The sequence below is a fragment of the Schistocerca americana genome, chromosome 2 (assembly GCF_021461395.2).
Source record: "Schistocerca americana isolate TAMUIC-IGC-003095 chromosome 2, iqSchAmer2.1, whole genome shotgun sequence".
Lineage (NCBI taxonomy): Eukaryota > Metazoa > Arthropoda > Insecta > Orthoptera > Acrididae > Schistocerca > Schistocerca americana.
This window is the reverse complement of record NC_060120.1, coordinates 977880178-977892343: the sequence shown is the minus strand read 5'-3', so window position 1 is coordinate 977892343 and position 12166 is coordinate 977880178. Positions and strand designations below refer to the sequence as shown.

Here is a 12166-nt window from a genome sequence, read left to right as displayed (position 1 = left end):
GCGGAATCAACATTGTGTTCGCCGGCTGTATAGTTTATGGTTCGTCCTGTGAAATTCCTATTGGAGAATCTACAAGTGAGTGAGAAAATTAATTTTTACAATGCCAGGCTGTGCTGTAACGGGCTGTTTTTCCTACAACTGGAGCACAAAGGGAACTGACGTAATGTATCACAGTTTCCCGCGTAATGAAACATTACAAAAACTATGGTTGTCGAAATGTTGAGGGAAAGACAGTGTAAATGTTGCGCATGCAAGAATATGTTCTCGCCATTTCGCAGAAACAGATTACTTAAGGGATTTACAGTCTGAATTGCTTAATTTGCCCCGAAAAAGAATGCTCAAGCCAGATGCAGTTCCTTCGCGCAATTTGCCGTGCAGTAGTGCGACTGTCAATGTGTCACCCGCAACAGTATAAGAAACGAGAACTACATAAGGAAACTCTGGAAAAGCTGTCACCAAATAAGAAACATCATAATAAGAGCACATATACAGATGACAGTTTTTTTTTTTTTTTTTTTTTTTGAGACACAGATAAAGTTACTTTGATGAATACTATAGCTGCTTTAGAAAGAAGGAATGCTGTTCTTACAAACAAGTGTGTGCAACTTCGAGCTCTTTAGTAAATTCATTTCAATGCGATTAAATGAATAGTTTCTGATTTATTTGAGCCGAGGTTTCGAATTTCAAGTGTGTGTCAGTGTGGTTATGATCTGACATTTTACCGATGTGTGAGGCATAAGCTGCAAAAGAATATAACTCATCAGTTTTAACTGTAATATTTTAGCAGCAGAAAAGCAGTTTGGACATCTCATTTCTGGTATAAACAAAATCTTCCGCCAAAAACTTGACGTAAACGCGCATGCCGTGTCGTCTGCTTGTGAGCGCTTGCTTCCACGCTGACGTCACTAGGCCAGCCAATGGCAGAGCAGAGCCCTTACTGCCCAACCTTATTATTTAGTAACCTTGGATCCGCGTATGCGCCCTGCAGCGCGCACAGCGCCACTAACACAAAGCGGCTAGCAGACGACACAGGCGCGCTATTCTTCCAAGTACTAAAAATTGTGTTTACGTTGCCATAACGTTATGGTATAACACATGACGCCGCAGTCCATCGAGCTGACGTGACCGTCTTCATCGCTCTTGCCTCCTCCTTAACAGTATCAGGCGCAGTATATCAATTTCCATGATTCTCAGCTGAAATGCATGGAAATTTTTACAGTTTCCCTGACCGCATGTTTCCATGCATGCATAATAACGATAGCGTATTTGACTGTATTCTGCAGATTGTCGTAAATGCCACATTATGTCTTCTTATTCTCATTCACACTGACATCGTGTTTTGGATTTTACGATTCGGAAAATGAGAAGGAATAGTGTGTAGTACCACATTGTACTAACACATCTGTAAAAGCACCCGAAAAACTGATTCTGAGAGTTTCAAAGAATAAGAAAATAAACAGATGTGGTTGTAACTCGCGCCTGGGGATCTAAATGATTAAGTAGCCCACTTCCCTATATGTTACGTCAACGATTTGGGTCTTAAAAACAAAATGGAAAAAACGCATTTTCGAGAGGTTGGTTGGTTGGTTGGGGAAAGAGACCAGACAGCGTGGTCATCGGTCTCATCGAATTAGGGGAGGATGGGGAAGGAAGTCGGCCGTGCCCTTTCAGAGGAACCATCCCGGCATTTGCCCGGAGCGATTTAGGGAAATCACGGAGAACCTAAATCACGATGGCCGGACGCGGGATTGAACCGTCGTCCTCCCGAATGCGAGTCCAGTGTCTAACCACTGCGCCACCTCGCTCGGTATTTTCGAGAGCTCCTGCAGTTCGTCGAAGTTAATAACTTGCATCTCATGAATGAAAATGTTTCGTATATGGTGCTACAGTCTAAAAATATTACGGCGGATATCTTTCATCTCTGCCTACTTTGTTGATGTTTCGATCGCAGTTAAGTGCTTGTGACAAGCAAGATTATCAACATGACTGCTACTAGTTACAGTCCCAGTAATTTAAATTGTGCTCTTAGATTCCTGTCTAACCGCATACTCGGAAATCGCTACATTTTCAGAAAAAAATGGTGAATTATTTCTGACAAGAAAAAATGCAAAGGTCACTGTCGGTTCTTTCACTCACAGCAATGTCATCTCCAGCAATTTCACATTTCCTTTTATAAAGTCATAGAAATCACGAAATCATTACTGAGGAAGTGCGCTCTTACATATGAGTAATAACGAATATTGCAGAAAAATCTTAGCCTACACGAATAACATTCTCAGAACGTGTTGCATATATGAAGAGGAAAAAAAAATTTTTTTGCACCTATCCGTGCGCTAACCCGTGTCTTTTCATGTCGCATCCCCGCGCGCTAATCACTTTTTTTTGCCTGAGACCGCTTTTTTTTGTCTTTTTTTATGCTCTGCTCATCTTTTTTATTTTTTTTAAATTTTTGTTTTATTTTTTTTCCAAAAGAAAACAAATACTCCAAACTACTTGGCCACGCCATACAACGTAAACGCTATGCTCAATTCTCATACTATTGTGTAGAGGAACGTAGGCTGACTTCGTTGCCAAACGGTGCTGCGCAAGTCATAAATGCGTGATAGTTTGGAAGGTTTCCAATATCAAGCTTCACATAATTGCTTTCCATAATAATAATAATGATTACTAACTAAGCCATTTGTGAGAAAAAGTACACAAAGCCACTAGTAACGTCAGTTCACACTAATGTAATACACGTAAGCAGAGCCGATATCTTGATATTTAACGGTCTTTACACTCTTATTTGCATAAAAATAACACGTATTTTAACCGAAAACGTTTTTTGTTTTTGGATGTAATTATTCACAGTAACAACCTAATGGTTCAAATGGTTCAAATGGCTCTGAGCACTATGGGACTCAACTGCTGAGGTCATTAGTCCCCTAGAACTTAGAACTAGTTAAACCTAACTAACCTAAGGACATCACAAACATCCATGCCCGAGGCAGGATTCGAACCTGCGACCGTAGCGGTCTTGCGGTTCCAGACTGCAGCGCCTTTAACCGCACGGCCACTTCGGCCGGCCAGTAACAACCTAACCATATTTCTAACAAAGGAAAATAGTCTATTATGAACTCACTTTCCATCTGGATGCGTCCTCTGGTGATTCTTTAGTAACACAATCACTAAATCCAAAGCTAAAACCGCTAAATATGTTTAAAATAACAAGTTATAGGTGTACATGAACCATAGCTCACCGATCGACAGGTCCACACCGAAATCCAAAACCTCCCGGTACAGTTGTCGTAAAATCAGTGGGAGGACCTTTCGGCAACAGATCTCAGAAGCTTACTGAATAGGATATTTCGATAAAGAACCGAAAATGACGTCACTACCGAGACAATCCTACTACACCGATCGGTATGAACGATACAGAATAGGGCCCCTGGCCGTCCCATTCGGCTCTTACTACTTCTCTACTGACAACACCATTCTGCCCGCCTTCTTTTATACTGTCTGGTCCGCCTCTAGTGGTCTATTCCGCCCACATTACATAGCGGTGTCCGGATACTTTTGATCAAATAATGTATAGGTCACGTAATTACCAAGGCGGTAAAATTGCAGTAACTGACCTCATACGGATCAACATCGACAGTCTTTCTACCTGCAGACAACTTGTACGAAGTATGACAACCATGGAGTCTTATACCAAATCATTTACGTATGCATGTCTCTGCATAAACTTGCCATCGGTATGCTTGTTCTGTTCATGTCACGTGCTGCCGCTGCCAAGCGGAATCACGCGTTAAGTCCCGCGCCAGAATTAATGTTCTTTGCGTCACACCACCACTAACGGAGAAAGCGAGAGGGAAGCACCCAGATAATAGTTTGTAACGTCAGCAGCAAGACAAACAGTTACGGAGAAAGTGACATTACAACAAAGCAAAGGGAAGAGGTAAATGTTTGTTTACTCGGTAGCCTAGAGCTTACCGTGAACCCATTACGTTAAATACTAGTCGAAAGACAAACAATGTGGGTGAAAGCGTTATTAACATACTCAACTCACATGCAACGCTTTTAACAACAATAAATTTTCCTTTTCTGGGAGGTGAAGAACTTGCGAGGGCTATTCGGAAACTGAGGTCCGATCGGGAGCGAAATGGAAACCGCAGCGCAAGTCCGACGGTTTTGCATACATGTGTTGGACAGTGTCTGTGGTATGCTTGTCGACCGCGTCACGTCGCTCTTTTCGGTTCGGAGAGCACAGTCAGCACGTAAAGATGCCTGGAAAATAGTGTCTCCCGCCAGGTGAGAGATTTCACCATATGTCATGCAGCCCACATAACGTAACTGTCATGAGTTTCCTTCTTCATGCCAGTTCTGGGCAGCACACCGCACTGCAGGGGCACTGAAGACGCTCCTGCAGCGTTTTCCATGGGAAATCTTTGATCGCCCACCATACAGCCCGGACTTGGCTCCCTCCGATGTTCATCTCTGCTCTCATGAAGCGCTGGCTCTGAAGACATTTTGGCACAGACAACGACCTGCAGACCAGCGCAGAGAAGTGGCGATAAGCGCAGGCGGCTGCCTTCTATGAAGAGTGTGGTGTCACCGCCAGACACCACACTTGTTACGTGGTAGCCTTTAAATCGGCCGCGGTGCGTTAGTATACGTCGGACCCGCGTGTCGCCACTATCAGTGATTGCAGACCGAGCGCCGCCACACGGCAGGTCTAGAGAGACTTCCTAGCACTCGCCCCAGTTGTACAGCCGACTTTGCTAGCGATGGTTCACCGACAAATTACGCTCTCAATTGCCGAGACGATAGTTAGCATAGCCTTCAGCTACGTCATTTGCTACGACCTAGCAAGGCGCCATTATCATTTGCTATTTATCTTGTGATGCATGTTCCGTCAAGAGCGATGTTCACCAATTATGGATTAAAGTTAAGTATTCCAGAAGCTACGTACTTTCTTTACTAGACTCAACTCCTTTAACTGTTCCAGACCTCACGCCAGCCTGCGTGAGCTTAAACGCGTGCCTTTCGGCTTCCTCCTAGTGGACTGGCTGTCTTGCCAGTCCACAACAAAGAGGGTACTGGAAAGTTGGTACAACACTACGATAAATGTCAAAGTCGGAGCGGCGACTGTTTAGAGAAGTAGCTGGAAGGTGTAGCTAACTGATGAAAATAAAACATTTTTCATTTGCACAGTGGTTTCCATTTCGCGACCGATCGGACCTTAATTTCCGAATAGGCCTCGTAATTATAGCACGTTCATTCTATTGCTCGTTCCACAGACACACAGTGATAACGCGTCGTTGAATGTAGTACATGTGATAAAAACAAATTACAGAATAAATATTTCACACGAAAAATTACATAGTTTTAGGGTTATGGAACACGCAAACAAGATTGAAAACGTTTCTTTTTACCAATTTTTATCCGGCAGCGGCCATAAATATTTAAATATAGTTTATTCACATACTAAAATAAGCACAATTGACGGCTGCTATAGCCAAAAATTACAGAATAAATATTTCACACGAAAAATTACGTAGTTTTAGGGTTATGGAACACGCAAACAAGATTGAAAACGTTTCTTTTTACATATTTTTATCCGGCAGCGGCCATAAATACGTAAATACAGTTTATTCACATACTAAAATAAGCACAATTGACGGCTGCTATAGCCAACCATTGTCAAATGAGACGATTGAATATTGACTCCTGTACTGATCACGTTGTTGCACCTTAATAGAGCAGATGTTGACGTTTTTATAGAACTCACATAATCTGACGTCAGCTACTCCTGCGAAACATTACGATGATGGAGAGGACGGACTTGGCCTATGGTAAGTCCATCCCACTTTCTTTAATCTGCACTTTATTGGTAGCTGACCGTTTTTGATAGCTACAAGTAACTGAGTTCCAGAACAATTTTTGTATTTCTGTGGACTGTGCGGCTGATCCCGGCAGAGGTTCGAGTCCTCCCTCGGGCATGGGTGTTTGTGTTCGTCCTTAGGATAATTTAGGTTAAGTAGTGTGTAAGCTTAGAGACTGATGACCTTAGCAGTTAAGTCCCATACGATTTCACACACATTTTTTTTGTATTTATGTAGATCGTTCTTTAATCCGCACTTTATTGGTAGCTGAACGTTTTTGATAGCTTCAAGTAATTGAGTTCCATAACAATTTTTGTATCTATGTAGATAGTTCTTATTTGTAGTACTGAATCTGGGAAATTAGTAATCTGTTGAGAAAAACGGTATATTGAGAAATAAGGACACTAAGAAGCAGTATTTACGCATCAAATATTGTCTGAACTGCTTACGTTTGAATTCACATTACAGATAATTCATACAAATAAAGCAGTTGTTTATTTTCCAACTAATCGTTTCGATGGTTCACACCATTACCTTCAGGTGGAGAACTATTTAGTGACACAGCTAATGCTGGTGATGAGTACAGACGTCTTTCAACAGATGCAGATCAAAGGCAGTGTAGGTTATTTTTTGTCTTTTGAGGGACGATAGAGTTGTAAAGGGTCTGCATACTGTTGCCTTATGTATGTCCTCTCCCCTGACCCTGTAACTACAATTCATTGTCAGAAATTCACGCTTTTTAACCTCTAAAGTGCCTTTTCTAAATCAAAAACTTTTATCATTAGAAAAAGACGCAAAATAACCTACACTACCCTCGGTCTGCGACTGTGAAAAGACGTCTATACTCTTCACCAACACCATCCATGTAAATAAACAGTTCTCCACCTGACGATGAAGGTGTGAATCAACGAAACGCAAAGTGACAACATAGACAAGTGACTGGCGCAGGAACTGTTTTATTTGTATCGATCAACAGTCGCAGCATTCATAATGCAGTCCGTTATGGACAAAATATTCGCAAATAATTCATAATACGCACTTGTGGGTTGGGAAAAGTTTATCTTGAGGACGTATCTTAAAATGTAATAATCTACAACATCATGGGATGGATGCAAACTACGCCAGCTTGCTTTATTTATTTTTATCTGGCCTATCTCTGATACTGTTCGTGTAAGTGATAGTAATTCAGCAGTTCCGTACTATACTCCTCCCAACAATATTTTTTATGAAGTTGTAATCTTAAGAATTTCCCGCTATCAGCCCTTTCACTAGACATTGTTGGTACACGCAGAATTAACTACGCCAAAGAAGTTGCAAATATTGACATCTGACTAAAAAATTCTTTTCACAAAGTGCGAAATGGTCGCATCTGAACACAATGTGATCCACGAGGTATATAAATTTGTTTCCAGTGTAAGATGACAAAATGTTGTCCACAGATATCGACTTCAGTCAATGACCTTTCCTCACATCTGCGTATATACAGTCCGAATAACGCGTGAACAAAATCGAGAATTGAGGCAAATTGACGTCTTTACGAAAAAAAATACGCAAGCCCTTTTAGCCATACGTGAAAAACTAAACACATACGGTCTACCAAGATCACAGAATAACAGGAAGCATCACGTGAACGGCATGGGTAAATATGATAACAGTTCATGGACTGAGAACAATATATAGTAATTAGGAACGAAGGAATTATTGTTGAAGCGATCGAGTAAGGACTGTGTACTATAATCGGCTGACTACTAGATCACAAATATTCAGAGAAAAATAAACCCAGTGTAAGGAGATTCGTTCATTGTGGAGAACAATAATATCAACACGTTTTTTATCGAGTGTAACAGTTCATGGAATGCTATAAGTACTGAAATAGATCCGTCCTCACGCTGGACGCATCGTTAAGACGAACTGTCAAACGACGATTCCTACCATCACGCACGGCATGGTCTTGCATCTGAACTAAACGACAACGTACATTTCAAGGCGCGATGTTTGTCATACAATTTGCATGTGAGCTGTTCTTTCGACTGTTAATCAAAGGCAAACTACTTCCGTGCATAAAAACACAAGATTTAATTAGAGAATAATATCCAACTCATTTGGTCAATACGAAACTGATTTAATTCTTGAATCAGGACTAACCGTAGCCTGAGTAAACTCATACAACGCGTTTAGGACTTCTTTACTCTGCTATCCAGCGAGTACAACAGTTTTTAAATATTTATGACGTCTTCAGATATAAGACTCATATTCTGTATTGACTTATCACGATTGATATCCAAGTTTTTCAGTTGTATTCTGTCTCTCACTTGAAGCTTTAAGGCATCGTCGATTATAAATTCTTTTCTAATGAGTAAACAGGAGAGACACTGTAATTTTAAATCCAAACGCACGCTCAGAGTTACACCTCATCTGAGAGTAATTCATTAGGAGCGTATATCATGTTAAACCATTAATGATGAGATTGCATCTTGAATGCTACCGGCAAGTCTAGAATCTGCACAGCAGTCTAAGAACAACGGTTGTACAGATTCCACACATATATTGCATTATTGTGCAGCAAAAGCATAACGATACTGTGACAGGTGAAAGAAGTTTCGTCTCCTTCATTTTTAGTAACTATACGCTATAATGAGATCCGGATCTACACGAGTTTAAAGACAAAGATCATATTGAAACTTTTAAAGTGAAGTTTATCTCCTCAAAAATTGCTGTGGCGGGAATGTGACTATGTATGAACACATAGGAAACATATTATCGATGTCGAGTTTTGCACGTCCGTCTGCAGACGATAGTTAGTAACTGAACGACAGAATGTTCTCGAACACCGTCGGAAACCTAACACCGTGTCTCTTTCGTCGCGACTGCTACGAGGACGAAAGGGAAGCCGAAACGCTTACTGAATGAGTAAGGGACATACTGGCTCAGCGCCATCAGAAGCGAAATGTGGCTGCGGATGAAGCGTCCTCCACCGGTCACTGTATTTGGCTCTTCGCAATAATAAAAATGACAGGGAGCACTGCAACCGCTCCTCGTAAAATTCGGCAGATACTCTGCTTCTCAACTTGGCGTGGCTGTGTCCCGTTCACCAGCATCGATAACCACCTGTCAGCTAGGATCGAACAGCGGACACTCGAGTACAGCGCATGCGCAGAAGCTCATGCCTGTGCCGCCTACCTGTTGGTCAGATCGCGCAGATGAGCTCCAGGAGAGAAGAGGACGCCGGCGTGAAAGAACACAGCCTCCGCGGGCACGCAGACACGAGCCGACTGATGAACCGCTGGCCTGTGCAGCTGCTGCACCAGGCGGTTTGGTCAAGGGGCAGTGGGAGGGAGGGGGGGAGGGGAGAAGGTGAGGGGGGGGGGGAGAGGGGACTGCTGGAGAGGGAGGGGGAAACGGGGATGGCACAGGCCGGAGAAAGCTCAGGCAGGATGCTGTCTGCGTTAACTCGCGCTCTGTTAAAAGCGGCCGTCTAGATAAGGACACCCGGGGTGCGTGTTTTATGGGTGCCGCGCCCGCAGTCTCAGCAGCTACCGGCGAGGATGTGTCTTGGAAGAAGGTCACGATCTGAAGACTTACATTACGCAGTGAGACGACCGGCAAGCGAGGCGAGAGGTCCTCATTTTCACCTGCACACCCGGAAGGCACAGTACAGACAGATACGAAGCATACTATAGTTGAGCGAACTGCATCCTTCAATGCCATAACTTCAACGCCGTTTCAGTAATTCGACTTGGAGCGCATAAACTTACACCTGTAAATTATTTCTATATCTCCAGCATGCTGGAGTTGAAACAGGTATGCAATTTTTATGTGGTTACAGGAACCGTCTTAAATTGCGTGGGAGGGTTTTATTTATTTACTGACGACTTTTTTCGGACGGCTTGCCCATTTTCAAATCATATTGAAGGAAAAAATAGAGTGGATGTTACGATACATAGCAATTAAGACTATGTATCTTACGGTATCCCCGTAAGATTTTGTGTTGACTATGCTACAAATACAGGGTGTTACAAAAAGGTACGGCCAAACTTTCAGGAAACATTCCTCACACACAAATAAAGAAAAGATGTTATGTGGACATGTGTCCGGAAACGCTTAATTTCCATGTTAGAGCTCATTTTAGTTTCGTCAGTATGTACTGTACTTCCTCAATTCACCGCCATGATTTCATACGAGATACTCTGCCTGTGCTGCTAGAACATTTGCCTTTACAAGTACGACACAACATGTGGTTCATGCACGATGGAGCCCCTGCACATTTCAGTCGATGTGTTCGTACGCTTCTCAACAACAGATTCGGTGACCGATGGATTGGTAGAGGCGGACCAATTCCATGGCCTCCACGCTCTCCTGACCTCAACCCTCTTGACTTTCATTTATGGGGGCATTTGAAAGCTCTTGTCTACGCAACCCCGGTATCAAATGTAGAGACTCTTCGTGCTCGTATTGTGGACGGCTGTGATACAATACGCCATTCTCCAGGGCTGCATCAGCGCACCAGGGATTCCATGCGACGGAGGGTGGATGCATGTATCCTCGCTAACGGAGGACATTTTGAACATTTCCTGTAACAAAGTGTTTGAAGTTACGCTTGTACGTTCTGTTGCTGTGTATTTCCATTCCATGATTAATGTGATTTGAAGAGAAGTAATAAAATGAGCTCTAACATGGAAAGTAAGCGTTTCCGGACACATTTCCACATAACATATTTTCTTTCTTTGTGTGTGAGGAAAGTTTCCTGAAAGTTTGGCCGTACCTATTTGTAACACCCTGTATAGCTCCATTCTTATCCGTCATCTATCAGAGATCATTGAAACGGCGGGAAGTTCCACGGGACTGGAAGAAGGCCCAGGTCACAGCAATCTATAAAAAGGGTAGAAAATCGGAGGCACATAATTACCGTCCAATTTCACTGACATCGATTTGTTGTAGAATCATGGAACATATTTTGTGTTCAGACATAATGACCTTTCTAGACTCTGAGAAGCTCATTTGCAGAAACCAGCACGGTTTTAGGAAACAGCGATCACGCGAGACACAGCTGGCCCTCTTTGTGCATGATATACAACAGGCTCTAGATACCGGCTCCCAGGTTGATGCCATATTTCTCGACTTTAGAAGGGCGTTCGACTCAGTTCCGCACTGTGGCTTGCTACAAAAAGTGCGCGCTTACGGTCTATCAAATGACATATGCGGTTGGATAGAAAGTTTTCTAACAGACGGGGAGCAGTATGTCGTCCTGAACGGGGTATCTTCAACAGAAACAAGAGTAACTGCAGGTGTGCCCCAGGGCAGCGTAATAGGTCCTCTGCTTTTTACGATCTACAGAAACGATCTGGTTGATGGTATTGACAGCGGCCTTAGACTTTTGCCGATGATGCTGTAGTCTATAGGAAAGTAGTATCACACGAAAGTTGTGAACAAATCAATGAGGATTTGCAGAAAATAAATGCGTGGTGTAATGACTGGCAGGTATCTCTCAATATTAGTAAGTGTAAATTAATGTATGAGTACAAAATAAATGATCAGTCTTTGGAAGCGGAAAAATCGGTCAAATATCTGGGTGTGACTATTCGAAATGATCTCAAATGGAATGATCGGATTACACACGTAACGAGTAAGGCGAACTCTAGATTGCGGTTTATTGGTAGAATCCTGAAGCGATGCAGTCCTTCAACAAAAGAAATAGCTTACAATACGTTAGTTCGTCCAATCTTAGAGTATTGTTCGTCTGTATGGGACCCTTACCAGTTGGGTCTGATTCAAGAGATTGAGAAGGGTCAAAGAAGAGCGGCAAGATTCGTGACTGGTACATTTAGCCGTCACGAGAGTGTTACAAATCTCATAGAAAGTTTGAAGTGGGACACACTTGCAGATAGTTCAAATGGTTCAAATGGCTCTGAGCACTATGGGACTTAGCAGCTATGGTCATCAGTCCCCTAGAACTTAGAACTACTTAAACCTAACTAACCTTGGGACATCACACAACACCCAGTCATCACGAGGCAGAGAAAATCCCTGATCCCGCCGGGAATCGAACCCGGGAACCCGGGCGTGGGAAGCGAGAACGCTACCGCACGACCACGAGCTGCGGACCTTGCAGATAGACGACGCGCTAAACAGAAGGGGCTGCTCTCTAAATTCCGAAATCCAATCTTCACCGAGGTTGTAGAGCATATATTATTACCACCAACTTTCAAATCGCTTAATGATCATCATTCAAATATAAGGGAAATAAGAGCTCGTACTGAGGCGTTCAGAGAGTCGTTTTTCCCTTGCGCGATCCGCAAGTGGAA

The 12166-nt window shown here is 42.8% G+C and overlaps 1 protein-coding gene across 4 annotated transcripts in view; it reads right to left on the bottom strand.

The window, feature by feature from the left end:
• Positions 1–12166, bottom strand: part of LOC124596250 (prolyl 4-hydroxylase subunit alpha-2) — a 345289-nt gene that overhangs the window by 205311 nt on the left and 127812 nt on the right. The window contains exon 1 of one of the 4 annotated variants that reach the window (XM_047135317.1): positions 9045–9150. The exons of 1 other annotated variant lie outside the window; for it this stretch is intronic. The gene's annotated coding sequence lies outside the window, so the exon portion shown is untranslated. Of the gene's footprint in view, positions 1–9044; positions 9151–12166 lie in introns of those variants that run through there. 2 more of the 4 variants (XM_047135320.1, XM_047135318.1) reach the window with 2 other exon arrangements.